The sequence below is a fragment of the Hylobates moloch genome, unplaced genomic scaffold (assembly GCF_009828535.3).
Source record: "Hylobates moloch isolate HMO894 unplaced genomic scaffold, HMol_V3 SCAFFOLD_20, whole genome shotgun sequence".
Lineage (NCBI taxonomy): Eukaryota > Metazoa > Chordata > Mammalia > Primates > Hylobatidae > Hylobates > Hylobates moloch.
Window position 1 is genome coordinate 29,891,403 of NW_026652295.1, and position 15,148 is coordinate 29,906,550.

At 45.2% G+C, this 15,148-nt stretch overlaps 1 long non-coding RNA gene across 1 annotated transcript; it reads left to right on the plus strand.

The window, feature by feature from the left end:
• The first annotated feature begins 5,862 nt into the window (after positions 1-5,862).
• LOC116460108 (uncharacterized) lies at positions 5,863-7,840 on the plus strand. The gene is made up of 3 exons (XR_004245726.3): positions 5,863-5,941; positions 6,258-6,402; positions 6,952-7,840. It is a non-coding gene; the product is annotated as an uncharacterized LOC116460108 (long non-coding RNA).
• Positions 7,841-15,148: the final 7,308 nt, after the last annotated feature.

The window sequence follows — 15,148 nt, forward strand, 5'->3', positions numbered from 1 at the left end:
AACCAGGCAGTTTAGATGTCCACCTTAACCTTCACTGGCTGCTTGCTTGGAGGCTAAAGATTACCAGAGGTAAAGCCTAAGGTCATCTCAGGTCTTTTTAAAGAGTGTGTTTAGCCTTGGCCATGTATGTGGCATTCTGATTTCCTCAGTATATGCAGGATATTTTGAAAGCCATATTGCCTTATGTATCTCCATCTCCAGCCTCTACCTTCCTAGGCTTTTCAGTCTGTCTGCTGTTAACCCATCCGTCATTCCATGCCTCAGGCATCTGTGACTAGTATTTGCCTTTAAATGCTTTTGACAAACATTGCTGTGGAGACCACTCCAATCTTAATAAAGTTCCAAGAGGAGTGAAGCAAAGACCAGCCTCTAAGCTGATCTTTTTGGGGGCTATCATATATGTCAAAGGACACAAACACAATTCTTTGAAAAGAAAGTTCATTTTGCCTTTTCTGGCATCAGGAAACTACACCAGGAATGTGGGCCACCATCCCCAAGGCTTCCTCATAGCTGAGGATGTGGGGGTGGGAGTGAGTAGGTGGCTAAGGAATAGTGGCACATGCTCTCCTACCAAAATCTAGAGCTCCTTTTTCATTAAGCACTACTTTGGTTGTTGTAAAAAAAAAAATTCATAGACTCCAGAGTACAGAAAAACTTAATTTTAATAGTTTTTTCCAGGTTAATAGTTGCTTTAGATGGGGAGTGTGTTGTTGGAGTTCTCTACCATTTTTGGTGAAGGCATTACAGTTGTCTTTTAATAAGATTTAAAAATTATGAAAAAATCTTATGTATCTACCATTTCTGGTGCTCTTCATTACATATTTGCATTTGGTATCATTTCTTTTTGCCTGAAGGACTGAAACACTTATTACAGTTCATGTCTGCTGGTTATGTATTTTTTCACTCCCTGTAAGTCTAAAATCCCTTTATTTTTTGATAGATATCTTTAGAGTCTGTTAAGTAGCTTGATGTAATCATTACACATGGTATACATATATCAGTACATCACACAGTACCTCATGAATGTATTATTATATGTCAATTAAAATTATACATTATATATGTTTTTTAAAGGTTTTTTTTCTGGAAATAGAATCTAGTTTGACAGCAGTTTCCTTTCAGAACTTTAGAGATGTTGGTCATCTGTCTCCTCATTTGCATTGTTTCCAATGAAATAACTGTTGTCATCTTTATTATTCTTCTTATGTTTTGTGTTTTGTTTTTTTTTTGTTTTTGCTTTCTGCTTTTTCAATTTTCTCTCCTTCTCTGGTTTTGAACAAATACATGTTACTATCACCCACAATATAAAGTGAACTTAAGAAACAATCTATAGGGAGAGTTTGTTGATGATTGGTTAGAAATTTTCAGAAACAGTTGTTTATTCCTTGTTTTACAAAGGCTAATTTCCTTAGAATATTATTGTATTGAAGAATGTCATAAATAATTTTATTTGTCACCTGGACTTGGTGCCCAGATAGGTGGTCAAGCATTATTCTGGATGATTTTTTTAGGATGTTTCTTGGATATGATTAACATATAAATTGCTATACTTTGAGTAAAGTAGGTTGACCTCTATAATGTGGACAGGCTTCATTCAATTCATTGAAGGTGTAAATTGAATGAAACACTGACCTTCCCCAAGCAAGATGGAATTCTGTCCTGGGATTTGAACTGCAGTATCAGTCACCTGACCCATAAAGAGCTGGTTGGTTTGTGTACAGCATTTGCAAGATGAATGGACAACACCCTGTTTGGAAGTCTACTCCTTTGATCAAAGAAGATAAAAACAGAACAGCTCTTGTGGGCTGAATTGCAGGGTGTTTTCTTAGCAATGACAGAAGAATTGAACAATGATAAAAGCTCCTATGTTTTAGTTTTTACTGACTTATGGGCAGTGACTGATGGCTTGGCCTTATAGTTAATTAAGAGAGCAATGGAAAATTGGCCTGTGAAAAGAATGCCCATCTGAGACACAGTCCTATGGAAATCACTATGGTAATTTGAGGGGTGCATTAACGTAAGACATGTTGATGCCTGATATAGATTGGATGTTGTACCCACCCAAATCTCATGTCAAGATGTAATTCCCAGTGTTGGAGTTGGGGTCTGGTGGGAGGTGACTCAGTCATGGGGTGGTTTCTCATGAATGGTTTAGTACCATCCCCTCAGTGCTGTTCAATACCCATCAGAATAACTCCCTTCCAGGTTTGGAAGGTGATTGAAATCAACAAGCATTTATCTCTAAGTGCTTGCCAGGTGCACCTGTAATTCCAGCTATGAGAGTGTCTGAGGCAGAAAGATATCTTGAGTACAGGCATTTGGGTTTAGCTTGAGAAATATTTGAGTCTAGCCTGGGAAACATATCAAGACCATATCTCAAAAAAAATTTACATTTGCTTGTGAAGATCACCGAGGTCTACGAAATAAGTAGAGACTGGGGCTGTAGCAATGCAGAGATGGGCTGAATCAAGACATATTCCTCTTGCATCCCCCACCTCACAGGCACAAAATACTCATTAGAACTGTTCTTTTTAACAAGACTGGGCAAAGTGGCTCACGCCTGTAATCCCAGAACTTTGGGAGGCCAAGGTGGGTAGATCACTTGAGGTCAGGAGTTTGAGACCAGCCTGGCCAACACGGCGAAACCCTGTCTCAACTAAAACTACATCAATTAGCCAGGCATGGTGGTGCATGCCTGTAATTCCAGCTACTCAGGAAACTGAGGCAGGACAATCACTTGAACCTGGGAGGCAGAGGCTGCAGTGAGCCGAGATGGTGCCACTATACTGCACCGTGGGTGACAGAGCAATACTCTGTCTCAAAAGAAAGAAAAAAAAAGAAGTATTCTCTTTAACAAGAAAAGAGACAGAGACAAACAGAGACAAAAAAAAAAAAAAACGTGAATGGGAGGTATTGTCACCATGTGGACCACTGAGCCACATTACACCAGGAAACACATTTGCCCACAATGTCCAACAATGGCCAGAGAAATTTCTTCCTCAGAAGAGTTTCAGAGAGAATTAAAATAGTCATTTGAAACACTGAGTGTATAAATCAGGAGTGGGGAGACATAAACATGAAGGGCGGGCTTATACACCTTCATGAGTGTGCTCGCACTTGACATGAGTGTGGACAAAGGAGTGTCCCCACTAGAGAGTGTCCTCTTTTTCCCTGCTGGATCAGGGAAAGGTGCTGGTGTGACTCTATATACAATCCTTCCCTAAAAAATAAAAAAAATAAAATAAATAAATAAATAAATAAATAAAAACAATCCTTCCCAAGGCCAGAAGACACTAGAATGATGACTATACTTTACCTCAACTTGCTTTTCTCATACCTGATGCAGTGGTCTCAGGACTAGGAATAAAAATAAAAGTCCAGACACAGGAATTATTCCTAAGCAAGAAACCATTAACATATTTAAAAACCATGATGCAAGACTTCCTAAGGGCCTGGAGTAGATGTGCCTTCACTGCATCTGGCGAAGTTGGAGCTAACATTGAATGCAGCTGTATTGCCTGGAAGCCAGATAGCCAACCAGTTCTCTGCCTGCATAACCCTAACCTCTATGAACTGGAATGGACTGATGGGAGACACTCGCTGTTACTAGCATGGTGTGGCTCCCTGCAGGCTAGGCCAGCACAGCAGGAAAACCTAATGTCCCTTCCAAAATGAGAAATATTTGGTATAAATGCAGAAGAGGAAGAATAGTAGCTGAGGTGAAATGAATGAATAAATGGGTTATATAATGAGGAAAATCCAATATAACATGAACTCCTCAAAAGAGGTATAAACGAATGATGATATTGTCTTTTATCTCATTTTTACCAGATGTCTGAAAGGTTGCAGCCATATATTGCTGAGACCATTGCTATTTTTGGATTGCAATGGGCGAATTAATAATGACTAAACAGGACTCTGGTAATGCGCCAGTATCTTTTTACTGTTATGATTCTTCTGCTATCGGAGATCTGTGTTTGGCCAAGCAAAGGGGCTCACATTTATAATTTCACCACTTTGAGAGGCCATGGTGGGAAGATTGCTTTTGAGGCCAAGAGTTGCAGAACAGCCTGGGGCACATAATGAGACTGCATTTCTACAAAATACTTAAAAATTAGTCAGGCATGGTGGTGTGCACCTATAGCGCCAGCTACTCAGCAGACTGAGGCGGAAGGATCACTTGAGTCCAAGAATTTGAGGTTACGGTGAGCTATGATTGTGCCACTGCATTCTACCCTGGGCAACAGAGCAAGACATTGTCTCTAAAATAAAATAATAAATAAATAAATAGAAATTATAAGAAGAAATAATGTGGTTAAAGACCAGGAAGTGATCTGTGGTCCAATAAATGTATTTGGTCTTTACCCCTAGTCCCTGATAGGCAGGTCCTAAAACCCTTGCAGTCCCTCAGTGATAAGCATGACTTTAATATGGCAATGAGATGACTATGGGGTGAGGGGCTCCTAGATAGCTTCAGGATGGAGGCTGCTTGCCAGAAACACCAGCTGTGATTAGAGGATTGGAACTTTCACTGCCATCCCCATCCTCTGGGGAAGAAAAGAGGGCTGGAAGTTGAGCTCACTCATCAATGGCCAATGATTTAATCAATCTTGCCTACACAGTGAAATTTCCATAGACACCTCTAGACAGTGGGTTTTGGAGAGCTTCCCAATTGGTGAGCACATCCGCATGTCCACGGGCTGGGAGGACGGTGCACCCCATCTCCATAGAGACAGACACTTCTGTGCTTATCTCTTTCTATAAGGCAGAAACCCTTGTTTCTAGGAGGGACCTAGGGTGGACTGTGGATTCTTTCTCTGGGGCAAATAAAAATGTAGAATCAGAAAATTCAGGCACTTTGCACTCCTCATGGGACACTCCAGCAGCACTCATGTGACCATCCTGAGAATGGACAGGACACCTGAGGTGGGGAAGGGAGCACAGAACTCAGACACCAGCCTGGACACAGCCACCTGGATAATCTCCTATTCCTTGGAAAGTTCTAGTCTCTGAGGGAGGAACAGTGACTTCTGGTCCTGACCTGAGTGGAGACCGAGGGACTCAGAAGAACTGGAATCAGACCCCCACACACACTGAGTGTGAGGCAGAGAATAAGGCCTGAGAGAAAGAGTCACAGTGCCCAAGACTGCTGCAGGAGTTAAAGGGCACTGCTGATCAGTATTCCAGGGATTTGCTCCAGATTAATCTGAGTCATGGAAAAACTGCCTTTCTTTTGTTTCTAAACAAATATCTGCAAAGACAAAAGACCACATAAATCCCCAGGTGCACAACTTTTTCAGATTTAAAGAAAAACAGCCCCTGTCTTTGCACCTCCATTCCCAGGACAAGCTCACTCTGTGGCATCGAGCTGCCTGGGTGAGCTCTCTTCTAGAAGAGTCCAGGGGGACAGGCAAGGAGTGGGAGGCAGGAAGTCCAGTTCAGGGAGGGGAATTCTGAGATGAAAAGTGAAGGGAGAGGGACTGAGCCCATGCCGAGGGTTTTTCCCTGGTTTCTCAGACAGCTCCGGGGCCAAGATTCGGGGAGACATTAAGACAGAGCATTTGATATAAAAGAAGCGGGGTAAGAGCCAACTCCCAGGGGCCGGGGCTTGGCTCTTTGGGCTTCAGGCCCCGACGGCGGTGTCTGGGGTGGGGCGGCTCAGCTTTGGGGCTTCCCGAGCTCCGCTCTCTCTCTTCCGCCTTTCCCAACCTGTGTCAGGTCCTTTTACCTGGATACTCATGATGCTGCCCCAGTTCTCACTCCCATTGGGTGTCGGGTTCCTGGATCAGCCAATCAGCGTCGCCGTGGTTCCTAGTTCTAAAGTCCTCGCCCGCCCACCGGGACTCAGATTCTCCCCAGACGCCAAGGATGCGGGTCATGGCGCCCCGAACCCTCCTCCTGCTGCTCTCGGGAGCCGTGGCCCTGATCCAGACCTGGGCAGGTGAGTGCGGAGTCAGGAGGGAAACGGCCTCTGCGGGAAGGAGCGAGGGGCCCGCCCGGAGGGGTAAATCTGCACATATATTTAATTACAGATTACAGTTACAATCAAGGCAGAAATGATCTCATTTTTACATTTTTACACAAATGATTCTCCATCAAGAGATGGAGATACAAGAGATCAAGGCAGAGAGGGGGCCTTGTGCTGTAGCTGCCACAAAACAGCATTTGGCCTGAGGCTGTTAATAAAGCTATTGCCTTTAGAATAGGGAGGGACTCTACACTGATCATTCATTCAACTGACCTTTGTTGTCTGACAGACATGGGACAGAGTGGTTCTGCATCTGGGGAGCATAAATGAAGTAAAATCAGAAAAATCTTTGGCCTTGTGGAGCACGTGTTCCAGTGGGAAGAGGCAGACGATAGATACACTATAAGCAGATTAAGGAAGGAAAGTGCTAGAAGGTAACAAGTGTTGTGGGGCAGGTGATCCCCGTAAGTTTTATGGCAGGGTTGGAATGTTTCTGGGGGGAGGTGAGTTTACCTTGGGACAGACATCTTCCAGGCTGGCCGGAGGGGCGTTTTCTCGATGAAGCCAGCATGTCTCTGGTCGGGGAGGAGTTTGGAGTGTTTCTGGTTGGAGATGTAATTTGTGGCTTTTGGTCGTGCTGACCTTAGCCATTAGGCTGATGCCCTTTGGATTTAGGTGGTTTTTTATTAAGGTGAACTTTAGAATGAGGGGCTTATCAGAAATGGTGATGCTCCTGCTCTGTCACAGAGTGTGTTACTTCTTAACATAAAACACTCCAATGGCTCCATCTCAGTCTTGTGAAGCTTCTAGAATGTCAGGCACATGAGCATATGAGGGTGCACTTGGTTCATCATAGGCACTAATTTAATTTTTGTTGATTGAACCAATGAAATATGAGTGTATTAAAATTTAACTGCATCACCAAAAATTACAAAAATTAAAAGTTTTACCTGTAAAATTTTTACATTTTTTATTTGCCCCAGAGACAGAATCCACAGTCCACCCTAGGTCCCTCCTAGAAACAACCGCCCCTGCTGCTAAGCACAGATACCACTGCTCACACCTCTGAAACCCTGGTGCTGGACACTGGACCCTGAGGCTAGGACAGATGTCATTGCCGCACCTGGCAACTGGACATCACCACTGCCGCTCAGCCATCTTTACCAAAATGCATTCTGCACAGTCATGGCCTCATCCTGGGTCAGGGTCCCGCTGGTGGTCATCTGACTGGTGGAGCCTAAGCCTCATGTCCATGACCAACTGCCGGGGTGACTGGAGCATTGTCCTGTTCCAGGAAGGGAGATGATTTCTGTCTCCTCTCAAGACTCTAAGTGTCATAAACCAAAAATAAACTTCAAAGACCCCGGACCCAACCCCAAACATCTTCTTAATGGACACTATCCTCACCTGGTGCACTCAAAATTTAACCGGAAAGACCGATCCAGGCCATGATGGCAAGGGGGCGTTGAACATTCCTCGTTATGGTCTCTTCCCTTTCAGAATTATTCTCTCTGAAGCCTGCCACCTGGAGGCATCATCGGCATGATAAACTTTGGTCTCCACAACCTCTTATCATAACCCAGACATTCCTTGCTATTGATAACAGCCAATTGCCAATCAGAACATTTTAAAATCTACCTAAAACCTAGACGCTCCTCACCCCCAACCCTGATTCATGTTGTGCTGCTTTTCTGAACCAAACCAATGTATATCTTAAATGTATTTGATGTCTTATATTTTCCTAAAATGTATAAAACCAACCTCCACCCCAACCACCTTGAGCACGTGTTCTCAGGGTCTCCTGAGGGCTGTGTCGTGGGCTGTGGTCACTCATATTTGGCTCAGAATAAATCTCTTCAAATATGTTACCGAGTTTGACTCTTTTTATCAGCAGTGTGGAATTCTGATGTAGTAAGAGGGTTCAAGTGCTAGAGTGTGAGGGGTGGGAAAAGAATGACAAATTTTACTTCTTGGAGCAGTGATCCAAGATGAGAGCTTTATCTGGTACCTGGTAGACAGTCAGAGTGGCTGAATGTACCAGGGACTAATAAATAACATCTTTCTACCCATTCCCTTGAGAGTATGATATTACGTGAGGCTTTTGTCTCTCCCCGTTCATACTCTAGATTATTAGAGTGGCATCGTGTGATGGTGAAATGATTATTCAAACATCTTTCCTTGGCATTGTCTCTTACTAGGATTAAAACACCCAGGTTTATAAGATCTCAGAGGATCTGGGTGCACACTGATGTTTTCTATTAATATTTATATTTTCTTGTGTTTGGAAATATTTCTGGGGAGAGAATCTCTAACATTTATTAGTTTTTATGTAACTCCCTCAATACATGCTTCCAAAGTTTTTTTTTTAAGCAGCCCTATTGTGTTTTCCAGTCATATTTGCTGTTCCATCACTGGTTATTCCTATATAACCTTTTTCTGTTTTTTTTTTTTTTTTTTTTTTTTGAGACGGAGTCTCGCTCTGTCGCCCAGGCTGGAGTGCAGTGAAGCAATCTCGGCTCACTGCAAGCTCCGCCTCCCGGGTTCACGCCATTCTCCTGCCTCAGCCTCTCCGAGTACCTGGGACTACAGGCGCCTGCCACCACGCCCGGCTAATTTTTTGTATTTTTTAGTAGAGACGGGGTTTCACCGTGGTCTCCATCTCCTGACCTCGTGATCCACCCGCCTCGGCCTCCGAAAGTGCTGGGATTACAGGCGTGAGCCACCTCGCCCGGCCTGTTTAATTTTTTTGACCAACCATGTGCATTTCCAATTCTGTAAAAGTTTAACTTGGGTGTATGTGTGGTAATACGTAACACACCAAATCCTTTGCAAGATGAGATTGCCTTGCACATCAGATTGAACATTGTATACCAGAAAATCTAGAGAGATGCCAGTGAGCCAAGGATCAAATGACCTATTTCTAGCCAAGGCCATTTTCATGAAATCCTGGTCCTCTCTGGCACATGCCGCCTTACTATTGGCTATGGCTTTGTTCCAATTAAGAAGTCATAATCAAGTAACTAACTGGGCACCCAGCCCTGGCATAAGACACAGAACCTGTGAGACCACCCTGGGCTGCTGCCCAATTTCATCCCCCAGAAAGAGCCTCCATCCTAAGTCTTGTGATTATTATTCCTTTGTATTTTTATAGAGATTTCTACAATAAGTATATATATCCCCAAACCAAATATGACTGAGTTTTGCCAGTTTTTGAGCTTCCTGTACAATAAACTCATGCTGCATTTGTTTCCATGTTGCACATTCTGTGCAGGCATCATCTTTGGTGAGGGAGGCTGTCATCCATTCATTTTTAGACTGCTGAAGCTTTACATTTTATTGTTATACTACAGTTTTGCTGCTTTTCTATTCATGTATATGTGGTTGACTCCAGTTTTTGTCATAAACATTAGTGTGCATGTCTCCTGGGCACAAAGGCAGGAAGGTCCCCAGAATATATGATCAGGAGTGGGATAGTTGGATGATATGTTGCATGGACTTTACCCATACTAGAAAATAAAAATTTGATTTTTAAAGTGATTGTACCAACTTAAACTTTTACAATGAAACTTTTACGTCAGTAGAAGAGCTGATGTTGATGATGTCTTCTGAAAACACTGGGTTAAAGGTGAGGAATTAAGAGTTAAAAGCCACTGTCTTGACTGCAGAATTACAACAGGTATTTTTTATTCAGACTGTGTTAATAACATCCTGCTCTTTACTGGTATCCCATATACACCCCTATACAGTGGCATTATACTTGTAACATAGATTCAGAAAATGCTTCCTTATAGCATTACCACATAGGGTTATTTTATATCTTAGGAATGTTTCTTTTTTTTTTGGAATGTTTCATAAAAAAAAGGAAAAATGGACGGAGTGAGGGAGGATGGAAGGAAGGAAGGGAAGGATGGAGGGAGGATGAAAATAGAGAAGAAAGAGAGAGGGAGAGGGACAGAAGAAAAAAGAAAGGGAAGGAAAAGAAGCAACAAAGAGGAAAAGACAAACTGAAATCAAGAAAAGGATAGATGTAGAGGAACTGGAAACACCATGTATGCTAGTATTATCAAAATAGAAGGAAATAAAACACACATAGATAACCACTCTAGAATCTGGGAGACATAAAAGAGCTACATTAATTATCTGTTGCTATGTAACAGACTTCCCCCAAGTTTAGTGACTTAAAACAACTTAAATGTAAAACAACTTAAAACTGGAGCCACTGCAGGTAGGAGAAGTTATATAAACAAAAGGATTTTACAATTTGGAATAAGTAAGAGGTCACCGGTGTGCAGATGGAAAGGATTTTGTTGGTCCAAGTCCTCCAAGAAGCAGATGCCACCATGGGAAGAAAGCTGCAGCATTTTATTAGGGGAGGCACCTGTAAGACAATGTGGGAAGGGAGCCAGGAAACTCTGGAAAAGGCAATAGACTGAGATGCAAGTGTGACCCCAAGTGATGGGCAGAAGGAGAGAAGGTGTTTTGGATGCATTCTAGAACACAGGTAATCTAAGGGGAGTTGATCAAGGCCGTGGAAGAGTCCTCCAGCCACCATTGGCCATCAAAGGAGTCTCTGTGTCCCAGGAATGGTCCTGCTTTGGTTTCCCTGGTGTGACCCATCACCCGTTGGGAACAGCCCGGGGGAAGTAGGGCCTCCGCACCAATGCTGCTGAGGATGTCAGAGCACAGGAACAAGGCCTTGGGAAATTACCTGGAAATGCGACTGAAATCTTCCTTCCTGAGGGGTCTGGGCTCTTGGAAATCAAACCCTCTCAGGTTGGGTTGCCGGACGATTCTCCTCACACTTAGAATGGGACAAGGGGAACCAGGAGGCCCCCAAGGGGATCCCTGGGTTCCACACGAGCTCCTCCTACCCTCATTGTGTGACAGCAGCCATGCCTCCCCCTGGGGATCAGAATCTATTACCTGTGCCTGGAGAGGAGGGGACTCCTCTTCTCACCTGCTGGTCTCTGGGCATATACTGTCCAAAGTTCCCCTGTGACAGCTGTAATGTGTAGTTCAGTGGGCACTCATTTGTCCCCTTTTAAGGGTACCCTCCTTTAGAATCCAGGACCTTCTATCCTGCAGAGCGTGGTTTTGGGAGAGGAGAAGTGCAAAATTCCACAACAGGTGAGTTGAAGGAATGGGATATGGAGCCACATCCACTTCCGCTGCTTGGTATCTGGACCCACATGTTCTTCTTACTGAGATTACAGAACTGTAGAGATGTCTTTGATTTTTAAAATGCACCATGTCCTGAAAGATGGCACCCTCCCACCCACAGAGTGCTTCCTGCAAGCTGGCGTTGAGCTGTGCCTATAAGAAGCTGTTTTCAGCATTCTTTATGGCCAGCAGCCCTTGGTTGGTGCAGATGGTGATAAGACCAGTGGGTCCCACAGCCATGGCCACACTGCACCTCCTTCCCTGTCAAGTGGGTCCCCCACGAAGATACTCATGGAGAGCAATGCCAAGCCTGTGGATCAGGAATATCAACAGCCACCAGAGAGTGATGCTGGCTGAGGGTCTGAGAGCAGGACAGGAAAACCCACCTATGGAATAGGTGCCTATCCCTGTGAAGATGAACCTCTGGGCCTTCCAGGATGGAAGGAGTGCAATGTAGTCAATTCCTCCCTTAGGGTCTGGTTGGTCACCTAAAGAAATAGAGCCCTACCAGGTAACATCATTGGCCTCAAATGCTGATGAGTAGGACATTTAGAGGTGGCAGCATCTGGATCTACCTTGGTAGGAGGGAGTCAGTACTGTTGGACCCATAGGTAGCCTCATCCCTGACACTGCGTTTGCTCCATTTATGTACCCATCCTACCCTACCTGGGCTGACCCATGGGGAAGCCTCGCTAATTTCAGTGCTTCTGCTTGGTTGTTCAGGGCCATTTCAGGTTTGGGTGTTTTCTGGGGATGTTAACATGGGATTCAGGCTCAACTCACATGAAACATTTCCATCTCATGATGGATGCTGTTGGGCATGTCCAATGTATGACTTCATGAGTTACACAGATGCTAATTCGTAGGGGCACTTGGAATCACATGGTTGTTTTGTGTCCCATGGTCAAGCATTCTATCTTATCAGGGCCAGTAACATGCCAAAAGTTGCTTCCAACATATTTCTCTGCTTTGGATGGGGCATATTTCTCTGCTGTGGATGACATGGCCTTACTCCAGAATCCCAGGCCCTCCATTGTGACTCTCTTACTGGTGCTTGGTTCAGCTCCATCCCAAATCTTACCCCACCACTGGCACTTTCAGCACCAGGGGGTCTGAAGGATGGTGACTGCGCCATGGCCTGGATCTGCTGCAGTGTCCTTTCCTGTGGAGGTTCCACTCAAAGCTGGCATCCTCCTATGTCACCTAGAGTGTGGGCCAAAGCAATATACCTACATGTAGAATGTGATGTCAGAACTCAAACAAGCTCACCAGGCAGTGTGCTTCCTTCCTTGCATGAGGATGCAAGATGCAACAGTTTGTCTTTCACATTGGAAGGGACACCCCTGGATGCCCCTAACCACTGGACCTGTAAAACTTCTCTGCAGTGGCCACTTCTGAATCTCTGTAAGGTTTATCTTCACCCTCTGGAGAGAAGATGTTTTACCAAAGCCTCCAGTGTACTTTCCTCCTGTTGCTCATCCATCCCAGTCAACATGATGTTGTCAATGAAATAAAGGAATTTAATATTCTATAGTATATCCAGGTTCTCCAGATCTCTTAAGACTGTACTATAGAGGGCTGGGGAATTATAATAGCCCTGAGGCAAACTATAAATTAAAGTTTTGTGGATTCCACATGAATCACTTTATATCCACCTTTTTTTATCTTTTTTGAGGCAGAGTCTTACTCTGTCACCCAGGCTGGATTACAGGCGCACACCACCATGCCCGGCTAATGTTTTGGTTTTGGTTTTGTTTTGCTTTGTTTTTGGACAGAGTTTTGCTCTTTTTGCCCAGGCTGGAGTGCGATGGCATGATCTCAGCTCACCGCAATGTCTGCCTCCCAGGTTCAAGTGATTCTCCTGCCTCAGTCTCCCAAGTAGCTGAGATTATAGTCATGTGCCACCATGCCTGGCTAATTTTGTATTTTTAGTAGAGAGAGGTTTTCTCCATGTTGGTCAGGCTGGTCTCGAACTCCCAGCCTCAGGTGATCCGCCCTCCTCTGCCTCCCAAAGTGCTGGGATTACAGGCATGAGCCACCACACCCGAGCTATATCCACTTCTAATTGGAATGGAAAGGAATGCACTCACCACATCCACAGCTGCACACTGTGTGCCTGAGGCCTTATTAATCTGCTCTACCAGATATATCCAGCCGGCATGCTAGCTGCAATCAGGACTCCTACTTGGTCACGTCTGGAGTAATCCCATTCATTCCTTAGTAATCCCATTCATTCCTTAGGCCCCATCAGGCTTATTTGCTAGATTACACGGAGATCATAGGCAACCCCAACACCACCCCACATCCTCCAGCTCTCTAATGGTGCTGCTACCCCCACAACACTTGCAGTGCCTTCCACAAGATTCACCCTGGGACATACGATCATTTTTGATTTGGCCAGAATGGAGGCAGTTTCAGAGGTTTCCCTTTGACCTTCAGCACAATGACAGCCCTTACTCCACAGACTAGGGACGCAGTGTGGGGGTGACTCCAGCTGCCAGGGTATCAGTGTCAATTATGCACTAGGAGAATGGGGAGATAACCAGGGCTGGGTCTGTGGACTCATTGACCCCATGATGAGCCGTGCTGTGTCCAGGTTTATTTCGTGGCCTCTGTAATCCCCAATGTGATGGGGGTCATGATGATGCTGTGGGCCTCTGGGCATCAATGTCATCTCACACCCAAAGTCAGTACTCCCGGCCGGGCACGGTGGCTCACGCCTATAATCCCAGCACTTTGGGAGGCCGAGGCTGGCGGATCACAAGGTCAGGAGATCGAGACCATCCTGGCTAACACAGTGAAACCCCGTCTCTACTAAAAACACAAAAAATTAGCCGGGCGTGGTAGCAGGCCTCTATAGTCCCAACTACGCAGGAGGCTGGGGCAGGAGAATGGCATGAACCCAGGAGGCAGAGCGTGCCGTGAGCTGAGATCGTGCCACTGCACTCCAGCCTGGGCAACAGAGCAAGACTCTCAAAAAAAAAAAAAATTTCAGTACTCCCCCAAGTTCTCCCTATTTCCCTTTCCCAGGGTACAGTCTCTGAAGTAAATGGCTGTAGGTCCCTTTGCACAATGGCTCAGGGAATTGACCCAGCATACACTTGCCATGGGGTTGCAGGGTCCTCCCTCCTAGGAATATGGACACCTCCTCTGTCACTGGGTTCTGAATCTGAAGCTTGGCTGAGATCTAGGCATTGAGAATGGATCGTGATTTTGTCTTGGGTCAAACACCCTCAGCCTCCTGCTCCTCAATTCTTGGTTTCTTATCATAGACATCAAGCAGCGCCCTTGCTGGCTGCCCTTCTGTTCTGACCCTGGAACACCACGCTCTACTAACCTTCCCCACAACTGCAGGCAGGTCAAGCCCCCTCGGCTGCTCCTCTGGGGTTGCCATGGTAACCGTGTCCTCTGGCTTTTGCAGGTCACTGCCACCACTTGTTCTCTATCTCTTCAGGGCCACACCCTCTCCGTGGATATTAATGAGCCCAACTCTGGGACAACTTTTCCTACCATCACCCCCAGCCTTCAGAGAACAACACAACGAAACTTCTTAGTGATGCAGGTCCGTGTCGCCAGCACATTCCTGAGGCTCTGGTGGAAGGTGGGCCCCCAGGTCCTCTTATAAAGCACGGTTCCGGTGGGCTTTCTGACCTCACATAATGTCTCCATCCCACATGCCAAATTCCCTCAGCCTCGTTATTCCATCCTCTACATGTTCCAGGACAACTAAGTCAGGTCTAGCTTGTGAGAGTCCGGCATCATTTTTTCCCAGTCTACATGGATCGCCCCAGCAGTGGGTTTGCCCCATCCTTTGGGGTCTTTGAGAAACCCATGTGATATGGTTGGCTGTGTCCCCACCCAAATCTCATCTTGAATTTCCACGTGTTGTGGGAGGGACCCGGAGGGAGGCAGTTAAATCATGGGGGCAGGTCTTTCCCATGCTGTTCTCATGATAGTGAGTAAGTCTCACGAGATCTGATGGTTTTATAAGGAGAAACCCCTTTCGCTTGGTTCTCATTC